Below are 23093 nucleotides of genomic sequence, written 5' to 3' on the forward strand. Positions count from 1 at the left end.
TACATGACATTTCTGATTCTTGGGCTCATTAAACCTTCTTGTTAATGGAGATTTCAGGCAGCATTTGTTTTTGTGTCATGGAGAACTACCTGTCAGTACCCAGTGTCAGACCGCCTTTTACACTCTATCATATTAAATTCATCGTGTTTGTTTTAAAAGCACCTCTTAATACCAACTCAGCCAACATCACCTGTGCTGGAGGTGGTTAAGATCCACCTCCCCAATGCGTGTTACCACGGTGACAAAGTAGTGACCTAATTTACACACACCTGCTGGGTTAATTGGGCCAAAATGAAAGATGATATATATGCTCAAAATCCAAAACTGATTTTTCCCTCAAAATTAAATATTTGATTTTTTTAAATTAGCAGTTTCTAAAGCTAAGAACATACTCCAGGTGTGCATCTGCCAGTTAATACACCCTGAATGTTTCATGACACTTGAGCAGCAAAACATATTGAGTGATGAATACAAATCTTTTATGTATTTTCTGCATGCAATGATTAGTATGACTAAGTGGTCTCAATCACAGAATATGCTGGGGTGCTCGAGGGGTCAGGCTACTGACTGAGCTAACAGGGACATTCAACCATGCCAAGTAAGCACTCAGTCAGGGCTTTAAGACACACACACACACACACACACACACACACACACACACACACACACACACTCTCTCTCTCTCTCACTCTCTCTCTCTCTCTCTCTCTCTCTCTCTCTCTCTCTCTCTCACACACACACACATACACACACACTCTCTCTCACGCACACACACATACACACACAAGTTTGCTTTGAAGAAAGCCGTACTTATTTTACAGCCTTTTGCAGCATGTAACAAGTCTTGAAACAAAAATATTACCTTTATTGACCTCTCTTCTGGCCACTTTCTACCCTCTTCCCTCAGACCATTGAGTGCTTTCTGCCCACAGCCAATAGTGATATGAGAAGACTGCACCCCTTAAAGAGGGCTGGTACTGAGCAGTCATCAATGTGTGCATGCACACAATGGCCTTTCTAAATGCATCAGAGGCTGAAAAATTCATAGCTTTCCATTCATTTATCAGGGGTGTCCATTAATGTATCTATACTAAGATATTCTTCTATTTTCAATATAGAAAGATTGGAAGTAACTAATTTGCATGTGTACAACCAAGCAATTATCAAGATGGTATAGGTTACATTTATGGAATACTTAAATACACCATGAAAAATTATGTAATAACAAAAAACATGATTGGATTATATTACTAGCTAACAAAAATCACGACCTATAAATTATATATTTTGAGCAATGGCCCATTGTTTTGAAAATAGATGCCAATATATTAATAACTTTCCTCTAATAGTAATAATTGTATGAAAGATACCTTTACTGTCTATATTCTTGCTTTTTGAATTTCCCAAATAGTTTTACACTGAATTTGTTATGGCTAGAATATAAAAATATATGATTAATGTTTACATATGATTGAATAATATTAAAAATAGAGCTAAGGAGGTAGCACAGAAATGAAGAGCAGTGGCTGTGTTCTCAGAAGACTAAAGATCAATTCCCATTACCCACATAACAGCTCACAGTTATTCACAATGCCAAGTCCAGGGGACCAACATCCCTTACTGATCTCTGTGGGTACTGGACACGCACATGGTACACAGCTGTACATGTAGGCAAAGCACTCATATACTCAAAAATAATAAAAAGTTAAGTTGAAAGTAGAAGAAGAATTAGTGACATGACTGATTGCATGACACAGCCTTTACCCCTCCTGTCATCAAACCATCAGAAACACATGGTAAGCCGGATAAGGTTCTTTTTATTGCTAAACATTATGCTTTGTAACTGCTTTTTCATAAAACATTGTAAAGACACCAGCTATTAGAATTCTTAGCCTAAGCTCCCTTTAAAGCTAAACAAAATCATATGAAAAGATTGCCTTTTAATAATGACTACATGAAGCCAACTTTTCAAGACACAAATAAATTTATTTATCACCTGGTTATTGCATCTCGTAATAAATTACAATGTTCAAATTTTTATTTCATTTGTTCAGTTATAGGGTCTTACTGATAAGTGCTTTTCTTAAGTAAGTGAAATTAACATTACCATATGAACTGTATTTGCTGTTAAAAGTATCTCACTAGGGGTTTGATTTATTCTATGATGCTTTCACTGATTTAATCATTGCTTAGACAATCAAAATATAATAATTTATTCTTGTAAAGGAGAGAATTTCTTGGGAAGTCCTGTGTCACGAACAGTAGACATCAGTGACTGCTAAACCCATGTCAATTCTGACATTTCAATTCTCAGTATAATACTGTATTTTCTTCTGCCTCTGTGCTCTTTCTTCCTAAGAAGTTTATGGGGAAAAAATGGGAGCTTTTTTTTTCATTTCAAGTGAAAAATAAAACTGCTACTTTTATTCAAAAACAAGAGTTAATGCATTTTGAAAGTACATAGAATGTAAAATTTAGGAAAATCAAAACATAAATATTAACTAAAAGATTGCACCACAAATATGTTACAAGAAAATATAACTAAGTTCTCTACACTTGAGTTCTAAGTCACAAAGTAAATGAGCAGTGAGTACAAATGTATAAAAATACTATAGGGCAAAAAGAAATTAATAACGAAAAGTATGAACACAAAGATCACTTTTTCTATGTACTTAAAAAAATGAGATTGTAATTTAATTACAACGCTCATTTCCCTTCACTTTCCTCCCTCCAACACACATAGCAAGACACACACACACACACACACACACACACACACACACACACACACCCATTCTCTTTTTCTCTTAAACTCATGGCCTCTCTTATTGTATTGCATGCATATATGCGTATGTATATTGCATATATATAGCATATATATTGCTAAATATAAACTATGGAGTCCACAGAATGTTACTTGCATGTGTACTTTCAGGCTTAAAATTTTGACACTGGACAACCAACTGGTGTGCTCTTCCTGAGGGAAGAGCACCTCGCCAGCTCTCTGCATTACTCAGGCAAACTTAACTTTCAATAACACACAAAAAGCTTTTTGGAAAAAAAAACGAAAACAAGGAAAAATATAAATCATTTAACAGATAATAGGAAAAAATCTAAATATGCAATGAACTTTTAAAAATATCGTGAAATCTGATATAAACTGGACATAAGACAATGATGAAATATAATTTTCATTCTTCCAGTAAGATAAAAGACTGCTAATACTTTATACTACTGCGACTGTAGGAAACTAGGAATGTATTGTTTATAGGCACAACACAACGATGTTTTTATGATTTACGGGTTTTTTCATAGTTTTTTTAGCTCTAGAGTGCCTGTTTTTTATTTATTTGTTTATGTATTTGCTTTTTAACAGGATCTCGCCTTGTAACTCTGGATATCTGGTAACTTGCTCTGTATAGACAAGACTTGCCTTGAGCCCACTGAAGTCTGCCTGCCTCTGCCTCTGCCTCTGCCTCTCCAGTGCTAGAATTGAAGGCCCACGCCACTAAAGCCAGCCTTAGAACAATACTTTTGAAGGTAAAATTTTAGAAACAAATAGCAAAGTATTTGAACACTGACTCCATTTGATTTTAAAGTTCAGTTATGTAGATTGCTAGATGAACTGCACGCTTTGATGAGTAAGGTAAGTTGATAAAGCCATTATTTTCTCTACATACTTTCATGAATCCCCCAACCTTTCAAACACTTAGAAAATAGGAGTGAGCAACATTGTTTAGTGCCCTGATGAAATTGAAGGAACCCCTCTGTAAGAGATCAATGCACTGTGGAACTTCTCACAGCATACCTGTCTCCCTCCAGAGAGGCCTTCAGTTTGCTGTGGCCATTCCCTCTCTTGTAGAACAACTGGATTAGCTGATAAGATACTCTGTAAGTTACCTAAGAGCTCTTCAGTTTCTGCTTTTAGCAGCTCACAATCTGATACAGATGGTAGAAAAATACATTGAAAAATTTAAATATCAATTTTGAGTATCTAGATCTCCTGAAATGAACAAGTATCTATTTAGTGTTTTGTGTGCAGACTGTAACCATGTTTTTGTAACAAAAGCAAATAATGTAGCTGCTGAAAAATGTGGCAAACTGAATAAATTAAATATTATTTTAAATGCTACATTGCTGCCTGCATGAGCAGTGCTTCTAGGTCTCAGTTCAGCTCTGCCAAGGTGGTGAGACTTGCCAAGCAGGATTGATGTGAAGGGCGTGTGCTGTACTCTGCACGGCCTGCCAGCCCACGGATACAGCTCAACTCTTACTGTGCGCTGATACATGCTCACATACATGCATTTCAGGGAGGCAGGAAGTGTCAAAGTTAGTCTGAAAGCCATGTATGTATTTTCACCAGCACTCATTTAAAAGCCATAGTCTACAAGAGGACATGTTTCCAACTCATAAGAACCACCCTCTATTTTGTTTTTCATATATTGAGTCCTCAATATAGTAACAGCCTTTGTCCATGGTGACTTAACACTCTAGATGTATGGGCAGATCTTCTTTACAGGCTCTTATCTCAGGAACAAGTTGGATGGTAATTTTTATGTATTGTAAATTATGTATTATTGTATTTCTGGAAAGCCAAGTAGTACACTCCTTCATTTCAGATTTTATAATGGAGATAGAAAGAGTTATAAGAATTTCCTTAGTAAGGTTAATTTTTAACCAATAACAATGCTGATATTAAACACAGGACAGTTTATTTTGCAAACTGGGATATTTTTCGCCTCTTCAAGATTACACTGAGTGTGTTTTAGTTTCTTGAGTAAAAATGATATATCTTGATATCTACACACTTAGCAGTCTGTGGGCTGGTTTTATCCCTCTGCTACATTTTCACCGCAGACGTGCTCCTTCCCTCTGTCTGGTCCCACATTCCCACGTCATGTTGTTCACTGAGCCAATAATGAGGTGCACACAGCATTGATTATAGATGTGAAACTCAGGGAACAATATCCTGCCATCAGGTTCTCACCAAATACTTTTATCTTCTTATATAGTAATAATTTAATTGTGAATGAAGCATTTGTAGAAATTTTTCTTTCAGGACAAAACTGTAGGTGAGAGTAAGTTCCGTTCAACCTCCCTGGGGGGATAACTATAAGTTCATAAACAATTCTGCGCTAAATTGTAGGCTATCATGAGATGAACAGTAAAAATAAAACACCTATGACTATTCCTTTATAGATCCTATAGATCAACCTTCTATCTACTTTCAGTCTTTATATGCAGAAAAAGAAGACAAGGTGATAATATTACTTTCAGGTAATTGATCAGGCTGGCGACATGGCTCAGCAGCTAAGAGCTCTGGCTGCTCTTCCTTTGATACCAGGACTCACCCAGCCTCCTCTGACACAGCCCATAGAGCCTGTACATGCAGGCAAGGCACCCAAACGCATAAAATAAAAATTAATATATCTTGTGTATTAGGAGAAAGAAATGATTGAAGAATGATTAATTACAGACAAATTAATACCAGGACTTCCCTCCTTGCCACGGTTACACTGACTCGCATACTCAATACACAGGCCAGGGCAGCCTGTAAAACTGCAGTCATCAGCTATCTCTAGTCCTTCCCATGACTGGCTCCTTTACATTGTGCAGAGATTGGGTGCTATATCCTCTGAAATGCTAGTCATGACTCCACTCCCCATCTCCATCCATTGTCCATCCTTCTACCCACTGGGTGTCATGAATACTACCTCTGACATTATGAATACATCCTATTTACCTGTTTCTTATTAGTTTAGTAGTCTACACATACCCACTCCAGTTACCATGTTACCTTAGATACAAAACATGGGACCTTTCTCTACTTATTCAGAATTCTGAGGCCTGGGATCAAGCCTGATCTACATCAGAAATAAATCTGCATTCTAGCAACTTGGTGACAAGTCTGAAATTTCAACTACTTGAGGAAAAGTGACAAGATCAAAACCAGTGTGAATAATTGTCTTAAATAAACAAAAACCTAAACAAAATAACAACAGCAACAACAAAACAGCCTAGGAGCAAGGCCAGGGATAGAACTCACTGGGAAAGTGCGTATATGAGGCCCTACACTCAATCATCAGTCCCCCCCCAAAAAAACAAGAAACTATAACATAGCAAAACAAAATATTTTTCTCTGGTTCTAGAACAAGATAAACTAATGCATGTTTACTATATTAATATGTTGGGTGGAAATCAGAGTTGGATATTTATAAATTCAAATTTTCATTTTATCTTTTTTCCTCTAGCAAAGAAGTCTAATGCTTAGCTCTTTTCTACTGTAGAAATATGCTTTCACTGAATATTAGTTCACCCAGTAAGGTATTTTGTTCAATAGTTAATGTAGTAATAATCATATAATATCTCACTAATTGTTTTAAATTTTTTAATTCAAAATTCTTGACTTAAAGTTCTGATTATGAAGTGGGAAGGGTTAACAAATGCTTCAGTAGTATTTCCAACTATTCCTGGAATACTGAACTCTGCTGTCTTCGACTATCTTCAAACAAAGAGTAATCTAAAACTTCCTTACCAAAAAAGAAAAAAAACAAAAAAACAAACAAACAAACAAACAAAAAACAATGACTCCTTTTATTAGGATCAATTTGGGAGAAGTAGAAAGAACACAAGTTTCTGTGCTGCTCAAACTCTCTCAGTCACTCACTGGCTATATAACTGAGCTAAGCCCTGCAGTTCTCTCCTGCAAACACAACCCTGTCCTGGTCACTAGAGGAATATGTATTTTGTATATATGGCCTTAAAATAAAGTCCTAGCAAATGTTACATACAGTGATCAGATCGCCCTAGAGTTTCAAAGGCAATGGTGCTAATCCACAGGTGCATACTGCCTGTCTCAGAGAGGACAAAATGGGGTGTCAGTAAGATCATGAGGACGTCATTCCCGTTTTAGGGTGGAATCTGAATCCAATAATTGGTATCCTTTTAAGAAAAGGAGACACAGAGGGGAAGATGTAAAGATAAAGATGCATGGAGCACAGAATGACAGTATCAAAATCTAAGGAAAAAATGGGCCACAGAACTCTGAAGAGAGAACTCTGAACATCGGAGCCAGCAGCAGATGTGGTCTTGCTGCACCTGCATGTGGATTTCTGACCTTGAGAGCCGTAAGGGAATGTGTTTCTGTGGTTTTAAGCTACACACTTTGTGACAATGCAGTACACCAGCCTCAGGAATGCAGTGCATGGTCATTAGTCTACAAGCCTAGAAGGCACAGCAAAGGCGTCTTACATACAGGTGGTGCCCCGAAGTCTCCAGAACGGTCAACGAGAAAGCATACTGGAGCACCTCGGCCTAACAGAGAAGACAATACCATGTGTTTGGTCAAAGATAATAAATACCACCTTTTTAAGACAGCCAGAGTCCAGGCCTCTACTATTACCCATCATTTTAAAAATATAAAATGAACAGATCTGTATTTTTTAAATTCCATGCTATATTTTGAGGTGAATAGTTAAAAATATTTCATGATACCTTATAATCAATACCATGGTTATGTTTGAAATTATTTAATAGGAAATAATTCAAGTCTGCCATCTAATGAAAAATTACTTATGTTGTTGAAGACTGGATTTAGAGAGCAAACACACACATTTTTGGATCGAGGGAAATTTGAATATGATTTCAAATGACAAATTTACAGAGAAAAAAATCAATTTCCTTTTGGCCTAGGGAATATACTATCCTGACACTTGCAATGACTCTAATAAGTATACATTGCTTTGCCTGGGGCATCGGCATAACATGATTAAAGGCTATGCTTGAAATGTCTCCAGTTGAACACAGTTAGCTATTTCTCAAGTAACACTGAACTTAGCAATCCTGCTTGCTCTATAAGGTAATGTACCTTAAAAACACTTCTAGTCAGTCTTTGGTTTACTTATTTACTTATGGACACATACATATTATGCATTTGTGTGTATGTGTATATATACACACATACCATCAATAGCACTGTATAGCTACAACCACTTGATGATCCAAACTTACCTAATGTTGCATATTTAGTAAGTCAGAACCTATTACAAACCTGACTTTATGAACCTAAGAACGTGAAAATGCTAAAAAAAACATCCTGACATTTATTTTGTCCAAAGAAATATCTATTCCTAATTCTTATTAGAAAATTAGAACTAAAAAAGTCCCTCCGATCCTCTAAATAATGCATGAAGACATTCGTATCAGTAACTTTATGGTCAAAATATTGAAATAAGTGGTCTAGAAACTGCAAATATTATTAATTTTCTTTATATTAATGGGTATTAGAAAATGCCAAATTTCTGATCAGATCTCAACATATTCTGAATATGTGGACAAATTATAGCTACAAATCAAAAGGCTTTATTTGAATTTTATTTCTTTCTGAAACAATGACCTTTCAACACTTTATAAGTTCGGTTGGCATGTGGATATAGACCATGGAGTCGTCAAGTATAAATAAGTAGAAAACAAATGCAGGTGGGATAATGAATAAAACGATTTGCATTAAATGAACAAGTAGAATTATGAAGGTGATGGCAAGTGGGAGCATCCATCCATGAGGGCTTTGGTAGATTGCCAACTCTACTTTACAGATGAGGAGACTCAATCTAGGAGAACACATAGAGCTGCCCAATATCACAGCAGGCAAATAACAGCAGAGAATTCAAACCCAGATCTTCTATTTCTAATTCCTGCACTGTTACTACCAAACTGTGTTATCCTCTCCAAAATCAGACATTTGCAGTGAAATTTGCTACTACAGTTAGAACAGAAATTATCCTCAAGCAATAGTGTTTTTTAGTGTTTTAAAACTACCTGCTTATTTATTTTAAAACATTCTTTCATATAAACTTACAGAGAACAAAGTCCTTTGTGAACATTCCTGACACTGAGAATGTACTCCCAGACTAGTGAATTGGAGAAATGAGAGAAAGACAATAAAACTCTATAAAACACATTGTCTGAGAAGCCTAAGAGACAGGAGTCAGAGATAATCCTGTGAAGACATACTGTATGATGAGTAACAAGCCGAGTTACAGCTGATAGTCTAGCAGAGTTAAGGATTCCTGTATGACTAAGGTCTTCTCATCATCGTTGCCTCTGTAATAAATTCACACACGTGCTCATTTGCATATATTACTCCCTAGCTTCACAATGTTTCACCTTCTCATTTTCAGAAAATTCATCCTTCTGTGTAGTCTTCATTCGAGACTCATCTCACCCCGATTCTCTCTAGAAAACTCTCAGAGATCTCTGTTCCCACAAGCTAGCTTCAGCAATTCATCATGTCATGCTTTCCCAGCAACTGTCCACGGGTATCGTATTGCACACAGCTTCCATCAACTGTCGATGCTTGCCTTCTATGCTATCTTTAGGAGGAATCTGGCTTGGCGGCCAAGAGAACCAAACTGGACTCGGAATGTATTAAATTAACAATAGAAGAGAGAAGGGGGCACAACAGTTTTAAGAAACTCATTTGACATCGATCCTGCCTTATTTTTGTCATTTAAAGGACTAAGCTATTCCGTCTTCAAGTTACTTTTGGACAAGACCACATATTCTCTTCCTGCTAGCATCTATGTGTTACAACGTGGTAATTACCTAATGATAATGAAATTGCATTTTCCTACTGTTAATCATGATTCTATTTCATAGCACTCTAAAAATATTATCAACATTAAACCTCCTTTAGAGAAATGTTAAAACATACACTATAATGTCTCAATTCAAATAAAACATCAGGATCCAGTGAGATCATTCCTGCACAGTAATTAAATGCAACAACAAGATAAGGTTATATAAATATATTGAAAAAAGACTTACAACTTTAAAAATGACAAATCTATATATTTTAAAATAAAGTTCACCTCCTGGGATCCTAGGATTGAAATGTCCCCTTTACTGTAGTGTGTCATCCCGCACACAGTAAGTGCTGAAGCAATCCATGTCAATTAGTTTACTTCTTACATTGTAGAGTCCCATTTTATTCCCCGCTAAGGAAGTGTATGTGTCATACCCCACCACAGCTCACAGTTTGTTATACATTAGCTGCTCATTCTCCGTGCCAGGAAGACTATCCTGGAACAGTAAATGAATTTGGTACATTCATTTAAATGATTCTGCAAACCACGGGCTACCCAGTTGTCTAATGATAAGAGAGCCCCAAAGCCACCTGATCACCATTATCCAGCCTTATTTTTTTGGACTCGTGGTCAGTCCTGTCAGGATCTGCATACTGAGAAGAATGAGAAGGAGAAGTCTACCTCAGACCTAATCATGCAAAAGGGTTTTATTAATTCCGGCCCCGGAGACGATGTGCTGAGGCTGGAAGGGGAAGGGTGTGAGGTCTGCAGTGCTGTAGCTGCTGCTCCAAGACCAATGCTGGTTTTGGCACTTCTCTCACTCTAGTGAGTTGCAAAAAAACAAGCAGGTGCTAGCAATCTGAGAGACCACATGCCAGCTACAGCTGCCTCAAACCGATTCAATTACATCTGCCTCAATAGTCCCAGGACATCAAACCAGTTGAAGAGACCCATAGGTTGCAAAGAGACATGCTTCTCCTGAGGTACAAGGTGTCCCCGAGGTAGGGGGCTTACAAATCTCCATGTTGTGATAGGAATGCCTTTCCCACCATTGCCAGGCACAGGAGAAAAGATTGGGTGTGTTTGATTCCTATTCACTTTAAAACTAAAAACTGATTGGCAAGAGCAGTAAACACCCTTTTGATTTTTTTTTTTAAGTTTTAAACTGGACAATAGCTGAAGTCTTAAGATTATCTTGAAGCAGCATAATTTTGTGAGAACATTTCCCAAGCCATTGGGCACAGCACATTTACAGAACATGCTCTTGGGATCCGGACTTCGCTCCAAACCTTGTTTGTACAAAAAGGGGCCAAGCAGCTGGGAAATTCTGGAGTGGAGTGTGTCCTCATTAGTTCCCATCTGCCACCAGAACTCAGCTCATGGCAAGTTTGGCTAAGTCCTGGTGTACTCAGGTCCAAATGTGGGTCAGTTTTAATTACACTATACAGAATTCAGCATGCAGTTTTTAAATCCTTATTATACAGAACAGAGGAGTGGGCTGCTCTCCAGCTAATCAATTTTTTAAAAGTACATATATAAAATTTTAAACCAGGCTAGACAGACAGTGGGTGGAAAAATCTTGTGAGTACAATGGTTTAAGAAAATTATTAGTGAAATTGGGTCATGAGCTAGTTCTGTTTTGAAATTTCAAAGTGAGAAACGAAATGTTTTCGATGGTAAGATGAGAAACTTATGCAAGGTACCCAATCTCCTTGTGCTTTAGTGTGAATGAGTAACAAAGGCTATGGCCAGGTCACAGCACACACCAACAAAGGCAGAGCCTCTCACAGAAGCACCAGCTCCCTCCAGGGGCTACCAGTCATGGCATGGCATCATGTAAAACAGAAGAGTGGCAAAGGTCAGAAAACAAGGGTGAGGCAGAAGAGTGAGACAAAAGAAGGGGAGGGCGAGGGAGAAAAGAGAAGGGAGGGAGGAAGATAGCACAAGAGAGAAATACAGTGCAGAGTGATACTCCAGGGACTCAAGGAGTGTGCTGGCTCACAGTACTCTCACAGCCACATATGGTCCAGAAGTCCTTAAGCAGGTGTTTAGACTCCATCTATCCAAAAATTTCACCGAATAGGGAGAGCAAAAGCACTAAGCTTTTGTAGATAAGCATCAGCTAAATGTCAGCAGAGAAGAGCATAGGCCGTCAATGACTGGCCATTTATACAATAACAATAGTCCAGTCTGACTCTGACAAAACCCTACTTACAAAACCAACATAGCCGGAAGTGCTCTATGGATGTGATGAACCTTTGACTCAGTTATTCCTCTTAAATATAGCACCTAAATAGGTTCAGAGCTAGTATTTACTAGCTGGGTACTGTTAATATTAATTTTATCTTTTATAGAATGGAAAAGTAGCATTTACCTAACCATGTTACTGTAAGCACAATCTATAAGACACACCTGTGCATGAACACATACATATTTAATTCTGTAGAGGAAGTTAACCCCGACCTACATTCAGGCCTGAGTACACCAAGTCACTCAAATATTAATACAACAATTCCAAGTAAATTGTCTCAATAAAAACAAAAGAATTATGTTGGGAACTGGAAAAATGGCCCAGCAGTTAAAAGGGCTTAGGGCACTTCCAGACCAAAGTTTCATTACCAAAACCATGTTGAGTAGATCAGAAATACCTGTAACTGTGTCTCCAAGATATCTGACACTCTTCTGGCCTCTGCAGGCATTCACACATATGTGGTGAACGAACACACACACACACACACACACACACACACACACACACACACACACAATGTTTATAAAAAAATCTGGCATTGAACTCCTAATTTTTAACACTAAGAAAAATGAAATTATAGATATAAATAGGTCTTCATTGGGGTAATAGGATTTGTGCTCAATAAGAAAAGGTATTTGAACTTGAGGCAGTAACAGAGGGAAGGCATGTGAAGAGATCAGAGAAAAAGATGTCCACCCATAAGTCAAAGAGAAGGTTGGGGAAATAGATTTTTTCCCTCCCACTTCACAGCTATTCACCTGAGACATGCTGGGCTGTTTTGGAGCAATCCTCTATTAATGACCAATGTAGCCCTGACACAGGACACAATAAGGTCTCTAATTTCTGATGAGGAATAAAGTATGGAATAAACTGAAATTTCAGTACCAGTTAGTTTGAATCCCTTCATCCTATATTCCAATGTGAGCAAGTGATGACTACATCCCCTTTCCTCAATTCTAAAAGTATCACGGGCTCCCAATGTGTGTCTTATCTTAGATAGGCATAGACTTCCACAGTCATTTGAATTCACATAAGTAGTGTGTTTTGTCATGCTTTTTGATGAACTTGACTCTTGTAATTATTTTCAATACAAGAATCCAATGCCATTTACATGTACAAAGTAAAATGTTTCCATCAATTTTAAATTCAATCCCACAAAACTATATGAAAAATGCAATTACTGTATGATCCACCAATTCCATTTTTGGTTCTACATAAAGTAAGATGAAGCTGGTTTCTTAAGGTTTATACCTGGGTCCACTATAAAGATACAGAAAACTAAAATGTATAAGCAATCAAAGTGTCCACTCTCAAGATGAATAATTAGGCATATATAGTATATGCACACTATGAAATAGTATTCAGGTATTAAGAGATGGAAAACTTGACATGTACCTCAATATGGACATACCTTGACATTATTCACTGAAATAAGACAGACAGACAGACAGACACACACACACACACACACACACACCATGTATTTTGTGGCATTACCTATAAAGTTGACATAATCATTGAGACAAAAGTAAATTAGTTTTTAAGAACTGAAGGAAGGAAAGAATGGTACTTTTTTAGTGTTTTTAACATTTCAAATTTCTAAGAATAGGGGGGAAGTTATGAAGGGTTTATTGTGGTGTCCAATTAAGCATTATCCACATATGTAAAATCAGTAAACTCCAACCCTAAACAGGGCTAAGATCGTAAACTTGATGTTACGCGTGTTCTAAAGTAAATTGATTTATGGTATTCACAAAATCTTCTTTCAAACCAAAAAAAAAAAAAAAAAACCAAAACAGACATATCTTTCGCTATTACCTCTGACACAATCTATTAGACAGCTCCAGACTAGAAGGACAAATCTTGTTCCACAGATGGTTTCCCTAAGTATCTAAAACCAGTTATCCTGGTGGCAGTAGTAGTCTTAGAAGTGGCCACACAGATAAGAAAGAAATTTTAAGCATCTGCTATGTACTAACCTTTGCATTAAAATTTTACACATGCTATCTAATTTTCAGTGCATTAATACATGAAATTTATAGTTTTAGAATTTTACAAATGAGGATATAAAAGATTCCATTAATAGTAAGTGGTAAAACCTAAAAAAATAAAAAGATGCTATTAATATATCTATGTTGTCCTCTTTGTCATTCTGATCCTTGAGGAAGGACTATGATTTATTGTTACTAAGTCAAGCAAAGAACAAGCACTCGATTGCTAAAAAAATAAATAAAAATAAAAGTAAGTAAGTAGTTATTACTGTCTTAAGACCTGGGTCATTTTAATGTGCTGACCTCCAGACACAAAATGTAATCTTAGAAGGACCTTCAGCAAGTCTTAGCTGCTCTGTTTTAACTATACCTTTGTTATGCATTTGCAGTTGGGATTCAGCGGCGAATAGAAACTATTGTAAATATGTATATAGTAAATACAGGCTCCATTATTTCTGCTTAGTAAAACAACTACACCTTTTTAATATGTTCTGTTCCTACCTGACCCAAAGAAAGTCAAGACCCATTTTATTTCTGTGAAGTTGATGACCTAGCATTGGGGAAGGAGGGAGCACAAAGGGTTTACTCATGCCTATGCTCTGAAGAGTTTCCAAGGTGACAAGGAACTTAAGTATGGATGTCTCAGCCTCTGAATGTATAACAGGGAGAATAAAAATATTTTTCTCATAGTCAGTAGTCAATAAATAACTTGTATAAATAAATAGTAGTATTGTAATTCTTAATCTATAACAATGAAACTGAGGAGATTTTTACATCTACATTTGTTTTCAAAAACAAGATTTATCTATATCTAACTGGCCATGTGAAAGTAAAGTCCATAACCATTCACCCAACATGCTTCCACAGGCTACCCGGCCCCAGGGCATAGTCCCTCCATTTCTTTTTTTTTTTTTTTTTTTTTTTTTTTTTGGTTCTTTTTTTCGGAGCTGGGGACCGAACCCAGGGCCTTGCGCTTCCTAGGCAAGCGCTCTACCACTGAGCTAAATCCCCAACCCTAGTCCCTCCATTTCTACCACACTGCCTGGCATGTTTTATTCTAGCCAGCACGCCCTGACCAAATGCTCTGTACAAGGTACTATGGTAAGGAGCCACAGACTCTCCTCTACCTCCTTTGTGTCTATTTTCTAGTTCCCAAGAGGTTAATCCAGGCCATATTGTAATGATGTATTATTTCAAACAAATATCTGCTGTATGCTAATAGTAGGAAAATACAGCAGTTCTAAGACTTAGGATTTGGGTTATTAAATTCTCATGGAAAAATCTTTAATATTTTTAGCATGTTAAGGAGACTAATACAAGCCATACAAACAAGTTTTCAGTATCAGGAATTTGGGACAAGGGAATCAATTAATTAAATACCTTTATATAAAAGTACAGCTGTTTGAATTTCACTTACAGAACTTTACCGAAGATAAATTCAATAATAGTTCAAATCTCTTAAAGATATACTAATTTGTCACAACATAAATAAAGCTATTAACAGAAGAAACTGAATTGCACTACAAGTAACTCTGGAAAAAACGCCAAGGAGCTAGATTTGATCAAATGATAACATAGCAGCCTTAAAATTTCATGTGTATGTTAGCCCCTCTTCTAGAATTTACTACTTAATTTTCAGTTTCTTTCCCCATTTCTTCAACCCCAACTGCAGAAGAGACACATACACAAGTAAAATCTTACAGTATACTCTTACATTTTCTGAATGTGCCCCATGTGTCCACTAATAGCCAAATGCTTTCAAATCTGTTCAGCTAAATGGATCAATAACTACATCCAGCCCCACGCAGAGGGGCTGCCAACATGGTGAAATCAAGCCAAACACAAAATGTCTCTCTTAGGACAAAAAATTACCAACACGCTTTTCTCGAGAGATACACTATGTGAGATATACGTTTTCTAAGGCAGTTGGGATATATTAAAAATATTTGAGACACAAAACAAAGAATAAAGTAAAAGTATCTGAATACTATAGCCAGTGAGTGTTATAACGGCCCAATGCAACAGTCCAAAGCCTACAACTCCTATCCTTCCAACTCATGAGTGCATGAAACACAGATCCACAACAGCACGGACGATCTGCTAACGGGCTTCTGTGTGTTTCCAGCCTATGACTGCGCAGGTGCAACCAAGCTTTGGAGATTTCCTGCCTGTTGCCCAGGAACAACAACAGCGCATGGCTGAAATTTTAAACTACCGTAAACATTCCCACCCAGTCCAGATTCATCTGGCTACTGAGACAATGCAGAAGAGAGTAGGGCTGCAGCCACTTCTGACCTAAAGCGACCTCGGCAAAGAATCAACCTGAAATGCATCAAGGAAGTTTGATAATAAAACAAAGATACCAAAGACAGTGCTTCTCCAATGCTCTGACCTCACTCACCAGTTGCTTTAACAGCACAGTTCCATAAAATACTCTCTAATCTTCACCAGATGAATGCTTTGTAATTAAAATTATTCTGCCTCATCAAATCTTAGAAATGTGGATCTTATTCTTACAGTGATATGCAATGCAAAGTGTGTACAAAGTACAGTTCTTTGGAACTGTCAATATTTAATGACAAGTGATCAAAAATTAACAATTGCATATTACGACATCTATAAGCAACTTTAGTAAACAAAATGTAGTAATGCAACAGTTAATACATACATTTACATAGCTATAGGAAATTCACATACATACCTGTGCGGCTATGAGGCACAAACAGACATGCAATTCATCAGGAACTCTGCAATGTAAAACAGAGATGTCATCTAAGTAGAAATTAATTTACCGAACCAAATTCAGAATTTGGACTGATACAACTTGTGCAGCTCAGCAGGAGAGATTGCAGTATGTAAGGAAGGTGCAGATGTTTATACACCTATGTTCCCACAGGTATTCCTCATACATGTGAATGCACGCACACGGCATCTCGGCAGTGTCATCGAGCGACTGAGACTCACCATGGCCTGTGCAATGCAAACGTTCTCACTAGAGGACTAGGAAAATACTTACAAGTGACTTTTTTCTTGGTGTTCTTCCAGGACTAATGCCTGACTGCTGCTCTCTGAGACAGAACTCCTCCAGCTCATCTGCCCTCACTCTGCTAGACACTGGTGAGCAAACACAGAGCTTCCACAGAGCAGTCCACACAATAACGCAGAAATAAAACTCTGCATGCTCCTTTACTTTGGTACAACGGATCAATTGCAGACTGAGTCTATTGGAAGGACTGCTTACAACACATGTGGCATACTGCACAGTCCCTCCACCTGACACACTGGCCTAATACCAGTGAAGCAGATACTGGTACAGAGTACCATGGAAGTCCAGCTTAATCCTTGCAGCTGACACTCACAATTGAAAACAAACAAACAAACCTGAATTTGATGAAAGATGCACTGGAACAGAAAGGTTAGAGATAAATTCTCCAAACTACAAGTTTCATAATTCTTTCTGAATGCAAAATAAAGTCCGTAGTACATCTGAGCATAGCTGAAAACAGTGACATGTTAAGGTCAGTAAACTTTGATCAAAGGTGTACATAGATAATTATGTTTATAATGTCTTGATAAAGTAGCACCACACATAAAACTGATGTGCTTCTGAATTGCTACGAAGCTTCTGGAAAATTACTATATGTAGGTATCAAGAGGTCAAAGCTTGAATTTTTACCCAATAGGTAATATTTCCCCAATAGGTTCATATTATTGGAAAAAGATAAAAATCTAGGTTCAAAGAAAAATTCAGGGTTGGTGCACTGGCTCAGCGTGTAAGGTATTTGGTGCCAATTCTACGGACCAATTGATCCTGGGATCCATATGGTGGGATGAACTGACTCCTGAGTTTGTCCTCTGACTTATGCATGTGCCTTGATTCCAGTTCTAAATACAAAGATGCACACAATATACAGATTATAAAGTACGTAAATAAATATAGAAGATAATTGTATAATACTGAATTTTTTTGAGAAATTGAATGTCTAAATAAGTTTTATATATCAAGCTATACAAACTAATATTTTGTAACTCCTGATGTACCTTAAACATTTAAAATTTTATGGAAATCTTTGAATGTATAGTATAATTGAACATTATGCAAGCATGTATAAAGTGCATAGGTTAATGAAAAGGAGGATATAAAAATAGAATATGTACACATAAAAACCAAGATATTAGATCTTGAACCTAATCTTGAATAAGAGTATTTATTAACTATGGAAATTTTATTTTACTTAGGTTCACAAACAGCTAACTATTGATAATAAACATTATTTTTATACTAGTAAAACAGTAATTGATAAGATGTAGGTAAAAGAAAATTTACAAAGTGACATATGGAAGTCATAAACCTAACTACTCGTTGAGAAATAAATTAATTCAATCACACATAAAATCCACTAGGTGTGCCCACCGAGGGAACACACTCTGTCTCCTCACCAGGGTACACACGGGGTCTTTTTCCTCCCATTACTCTAGGATCTACACAGTAATTCAATAACACATTTTTAATCATCTTAGTACAACTTTTTTTAAATTATGCAGAGTGAAATGACAGCAAGAACAACTCAGGACTGAAAATCTGTTGTATCTAGTACAGACTAATTTATTCACTAAACCAGCAAGATTCAGTGAGCATCTACTGTGTGCAAGCGGATGCATTTCTCACCACCATGTGTTAAAAAACAGAGCAGCACACATCCCCACAGTGCTAACCGCATAAAAGCATTGAACATCCAAAGGAAGGAAAAATTCAAATACAGATACAAACATAACCTAGTTCAAGGTACTTCTGAGAGGACTAGTACATTTTAGAACAATAAAATGTATGTCATGTTTATTCTTTTATATTGTAGAGTCAAAACTTACATGTATATAACAGTGACTGAAAGTTCAGAGTCATTAGCATGCATCATTTATAAATTAAACTCATATTTACATTTTATTTAAGTGATTTGCTTCCTGTTAATAATGATATAACATAGAAGGAAATCAAGGAAACATTGACCAATGTAGGCTGTGGGCATACAAGACAGCCCCAGATTGTGCAGAACGACATGGGCAATTATTAACCATCTAGAGTCATTTATCAGCCACGAAAGTAAATAGGTTAGTTACTTGTTAATCCTTCCTGAAGACACTATTATTACAACATCACCAGGGAAAGAAAAGGAGATAGGGAAGACCATTTCTACTAGACAGACAGAACGGTACAGCTAATAGAGTCTCTCTCTATAATTAGCCAGTTTCCCTCTGGTTTATAGTCAATTTTATTCCCTCTAAAATTAGTGCTATGTAATAGTTACAAGGTTGATGTCGATTGGGCACATTCTTGTGATGTGGTGACAAAAAAAGCAGCAACTCCTGTGATCACTGACCCCTAGCCCAGGCTTCTGGTGTTCTGGGCAGAAGCAGAGTTAGCAGGTAGGATGATTCAGTGCTTAGAATTTGCCACCAGACAATCAGATTTCAGTCAAGTTACATATTCCCTGTATTTAAAATGGTGGTCATCTAAATATCCCACAGGATTATTTATGGTGCTTCCTTCTATGGGCATATAACAAAAAGAGCTGAGTCTCTGGCATGGCATAAAGTAAGCGTTTCTTTATAGGCCTCTGATAATTGCATCATAGTTGCACAAAAGGGAGAGGCTGTTTTATAATAAACTAAGGAACTAAACTAAACCGAACTCCAATCAGGAAAAACAGCCCACTGGGCACAAAACACTATAGCCAAAAACTGATAAAAGAGGCAGGCCCATTTAGTGAACAGTTTACATGAAACAACTATGTACACACACTACCACCCCCAAAACCCTTTCTAGCATTGTAAGTACTGCCCCTATTACTGAAGAGAACAATAAAGTCTACTGTAAAGATGGGGAGTTTTTGACTATTAGCATGTGTACAAGTTAGATTTCTTTATTTCTATGAAATACTGTCTAAAATGAATTTTGGGAAGGAAAGAGTTTGGTTTACAGGTTAGATTCCATTATCAAGGGGAGCCAAGGCAGGAACTGAAGCAGAAGCTAGAGCATAGACCCCAGAGGTGTAGTGCTTATTGGCTGGTTTCCTTACTAAGCTATCTTTCTAGGCTAGGGCTATCATTTCCCACAGTGCACTGTGCTCCTCTTTACATCAATTAGCATTTAAAATACTTCACAAACACAGACACATGCCAATCGGATGGAGGCAATCAGTCAACTGAGGTGTGCTCTTCCCAGATCTGTGAAGTGGACCATTAAGATTAGCCATTAGCTCTTGGGCATATACCCAAAAGATGCCTCAACATATAAAAGAGACAAGTGCTCCACTATGTTCATCGCAGCCTTATTTATAATAGCCAGAAAATGGAAAGAACCCAGATGCCCTTCAACAGAGGAATGGATACAGAAAATGTGGTACATCTACACAATGGAATATTACTCAGCTATCAAAAACAACGAGTTTATGAAATTCGTAGGCAAATGGTTGGAACTGGAAAATATCATCCTGAGTGAGCTAACCCAATCACAGAAAGACATACATGGTATGCACTCATTGATAAGTGGCTATTAGCCCAAATGCTTGAATTACCCTAGATCCCTAGAACAAACGAAACTCAAGACGGATGATCAAAATGTGAATGCTTCACTCCTTCTTTAAATGAGGAAAAAGAATACCCTTGGCAGGGAAGGGAGAGGCAAAGATTAAAACAGAGACTGAAGGAACACCCATTCAGAGCCTGCCCCACAGGTGGCCCATACATATACAGCCACCCAATTAGACAAGATGGATGAAGCAAAGAAGTGCAGACCGACAGGAGCCGGATGTAGATCGCTCCTGAGAGACACAGCCAGAATACAGCAAATATAGAGGCGAATGCCAGCAGCAAACCACTGAACTGAGAATAGGTCCCCTATTGAAGGAATCAGAGAAAGAACTGGAAGAGCTTGAAGGGGCTCGAGACCCCAAAAGTACAACAATGCCAAGCAACCAGAGCTTCCAGGGACTAAGCCACTACCTAAAGACTATACATGGACTGACCCTGGACTCTGACCCCATAGGTAGCAATGAATATCCTAGTAAGAGCACCAGTGGAAGGGGAAGCCCTGGGTCCTGCTAAGACTGAACCCCCAGTGAACTAGTCTATGGGGGGAGGGCGGCAATGGGGGAAGGGTTAGGAAGGGAACACCCATAAGGAAGGGGAGGGGGGAGGGGGATGTTTGCCCGGAAACCGGGAAAGGGAATAACACTCGAAATGTATATAAGAAATACTCAAGTTAATAAAAAAAAAATTAAAAAAAAAAAAAAGATTAGCCATTAGATTCTATGTCTTTCTGTTGACTTCCAGTTAGCACAATTCTCCTGTGAAAATTTAGTGGGCACAGATCCATGCTGTGGAGTAGAAATGTGTTACCTCCTTACTTGTTGAGTCGATTGAGAGCTGTCTCTTGAACTATCAGTAAATCAAGTTGCTAACTCACTTGGGGAACTAAAATGGTCTCATTTGGAGCCCTGGAGAAATGGTTTTACCATGCGATTTAATTTAGACTATAAATTACTTGCATGACTAAGTATCTAAGGAATATTTTACATAAAATCTTCATCCCTATATTCTAGTGTCTTTGGTGTAGGAAGGTATTCTTCAGGCTACTGAAGGAGAAATATAAACACCAACCCAGCCACAAAACCTTTCCCCGGCAATGTGTCCTGAAAAACACATGAGGCCAATGATGGCAGAGAACTCATGAGAGTGCCCAATGTCTGATTTTACTCAGGGCCTCTCCTGGTGATACAACTCATGCCAGACACTGCTTGAATGACCAAAAACCAGAAACCAGATAGCCCAGCTTGGGTAAAACAAATACTACTGACTTAAAATTTAAAACAAGGGGTTGGGGATTTAGCTCAGTGGTAGAGCGCTTGCCTAGCAAGTGCAAGGCCCTGGGTTCGGTCCCCAGCTCCAAAAAAGAAAAAAAAATTAAAGCAAAAATCAATAAATTGACTCAAACCTATATTCCGCTACACTCACATATCAGAGCCTTCGGCAGTCATCAGAGAGGCTTCCTTCAGCATCATCTGGGAACAAAGGCAGAGACCACCGCCCACTATTTCTGGAGAGAGTCTAAGTGAGATGTCACTATCAGTTCCTCTCCTTGGATCTCAGGAAAGCTGAGCAAGGGAAGGCAGAAGAAGTATAAGACACAGGGGTAGGGCTGACACAAGGAGGACAAGGCCCTCTGAGTCTACTACCAAGGCTGATACAAACAGAGTCTGAAGCAGCAAGCACAGGGCTACATGGGGCTGCACCAGGTCTGCGGTATATGATATGGCTTCCAACACAGGCCTACATGGGGCTGTACCAGGTCCATGGTATATGGTATGGCTTCCAAGCTTAGTGCTTCGACTGTCCGCTGAGTGAAGGAGGAGTGGGTCTCTCATCCTTGTGCCTGCTCTTGAGGCTCCCTCCTTCTGCTGGGCTGCCTTGTCCAGCCTCAATATGATGGCTTTCTCCTTATATTTTATTTTTTCATGTTTAGTTGTTACCTCTTAGAAGCTGCTTCTTTTCTAGTGAGACACAGAAAGGAAGTGGATCCAGAAGAGAGGGAAGTTGGGGAATAATGGGGAGGAGAACACGACATGGAAGCTATAATTAGGACATATTGTATGAGAAAAGAATCCATTTTCAATAAAAAATGAAAAAAGAAACAAATTTTTCATACAATATACCTAATCATGTTTCCCCCTCTCGTAACTTCCTCCAGATCCTCCTTACCACCCTAACCCAACCAACTTCAAGTTCTCTCTGTCAAAAACAAGAAGAAGAATCAAACACCAAAACAAACAAACTGAAAACTAACAGGACAAAATATTATTAACATTTTAAATATGACTATTTTTAAGATGTCTTTGATTCAATGTAATTTAAAACTTTATTATACATATACATACATCTATACATAACATCTATACATAAGACAGAACATGAAATATTTGTCTTTCAAAGTCTAGGCTACCTTAGTCTCAGGATGGCTGTTTCTAGGTTCATCCATTTATCTAAAATTTCACTAACTTACTTTTAACAGCTGAATAACATTATATTGTTTAAAAGTACCATATTTTCATTATTCATCTGTGTATGTGTATGTTATTTTTGGGTTTTGTTCTGATTTTTAATTTTGGATTTTGGGGGCTTAGGAGAAACAAGCATGATTGGAAGGTTGAAGTGAAGTGGGGTAAATAGGGAGGTAGGGAGGATGCAAGAGGAAGTCAAGTAGGGAAAACA

At 37.7% G+C, this 23093-nt stretch overlaps 1 protein-coding gene across 1 annotated transcript in view; it reads right to left on the minus strand.

Moving 5' to 3' along the window:
- Zbtb20 (zinc finger and BTB domain containing 20) overlaps positions 1-23093 on the minus strand; it is a 739030-nt gene that overhangs the window by 550993 nt on the left and 164944 nt on the right. Inside the window, 1 exon segment of the mRNA NM_001105880.2 lies at positions 16528-16573. The gene's annotated coding sequence lies outside the window, so the exon portion shown is untranslated.

The sequence above is a fragment of the Rattus norvegicus genome, chromosome 11, assembly GCF_036323735.1.
Source record: "Rattus norvegicus strain BN/NHsdMcwi chromosome 11, GRCr8, whole genome shotgun sequence".
NCBI classification, from domain to species: domain Eukaryota; kingdom Metazoa; phylum Chordata; class Mammalia; order Rodentia; family Muridae; genus Rattus; species Rattus norvegicus.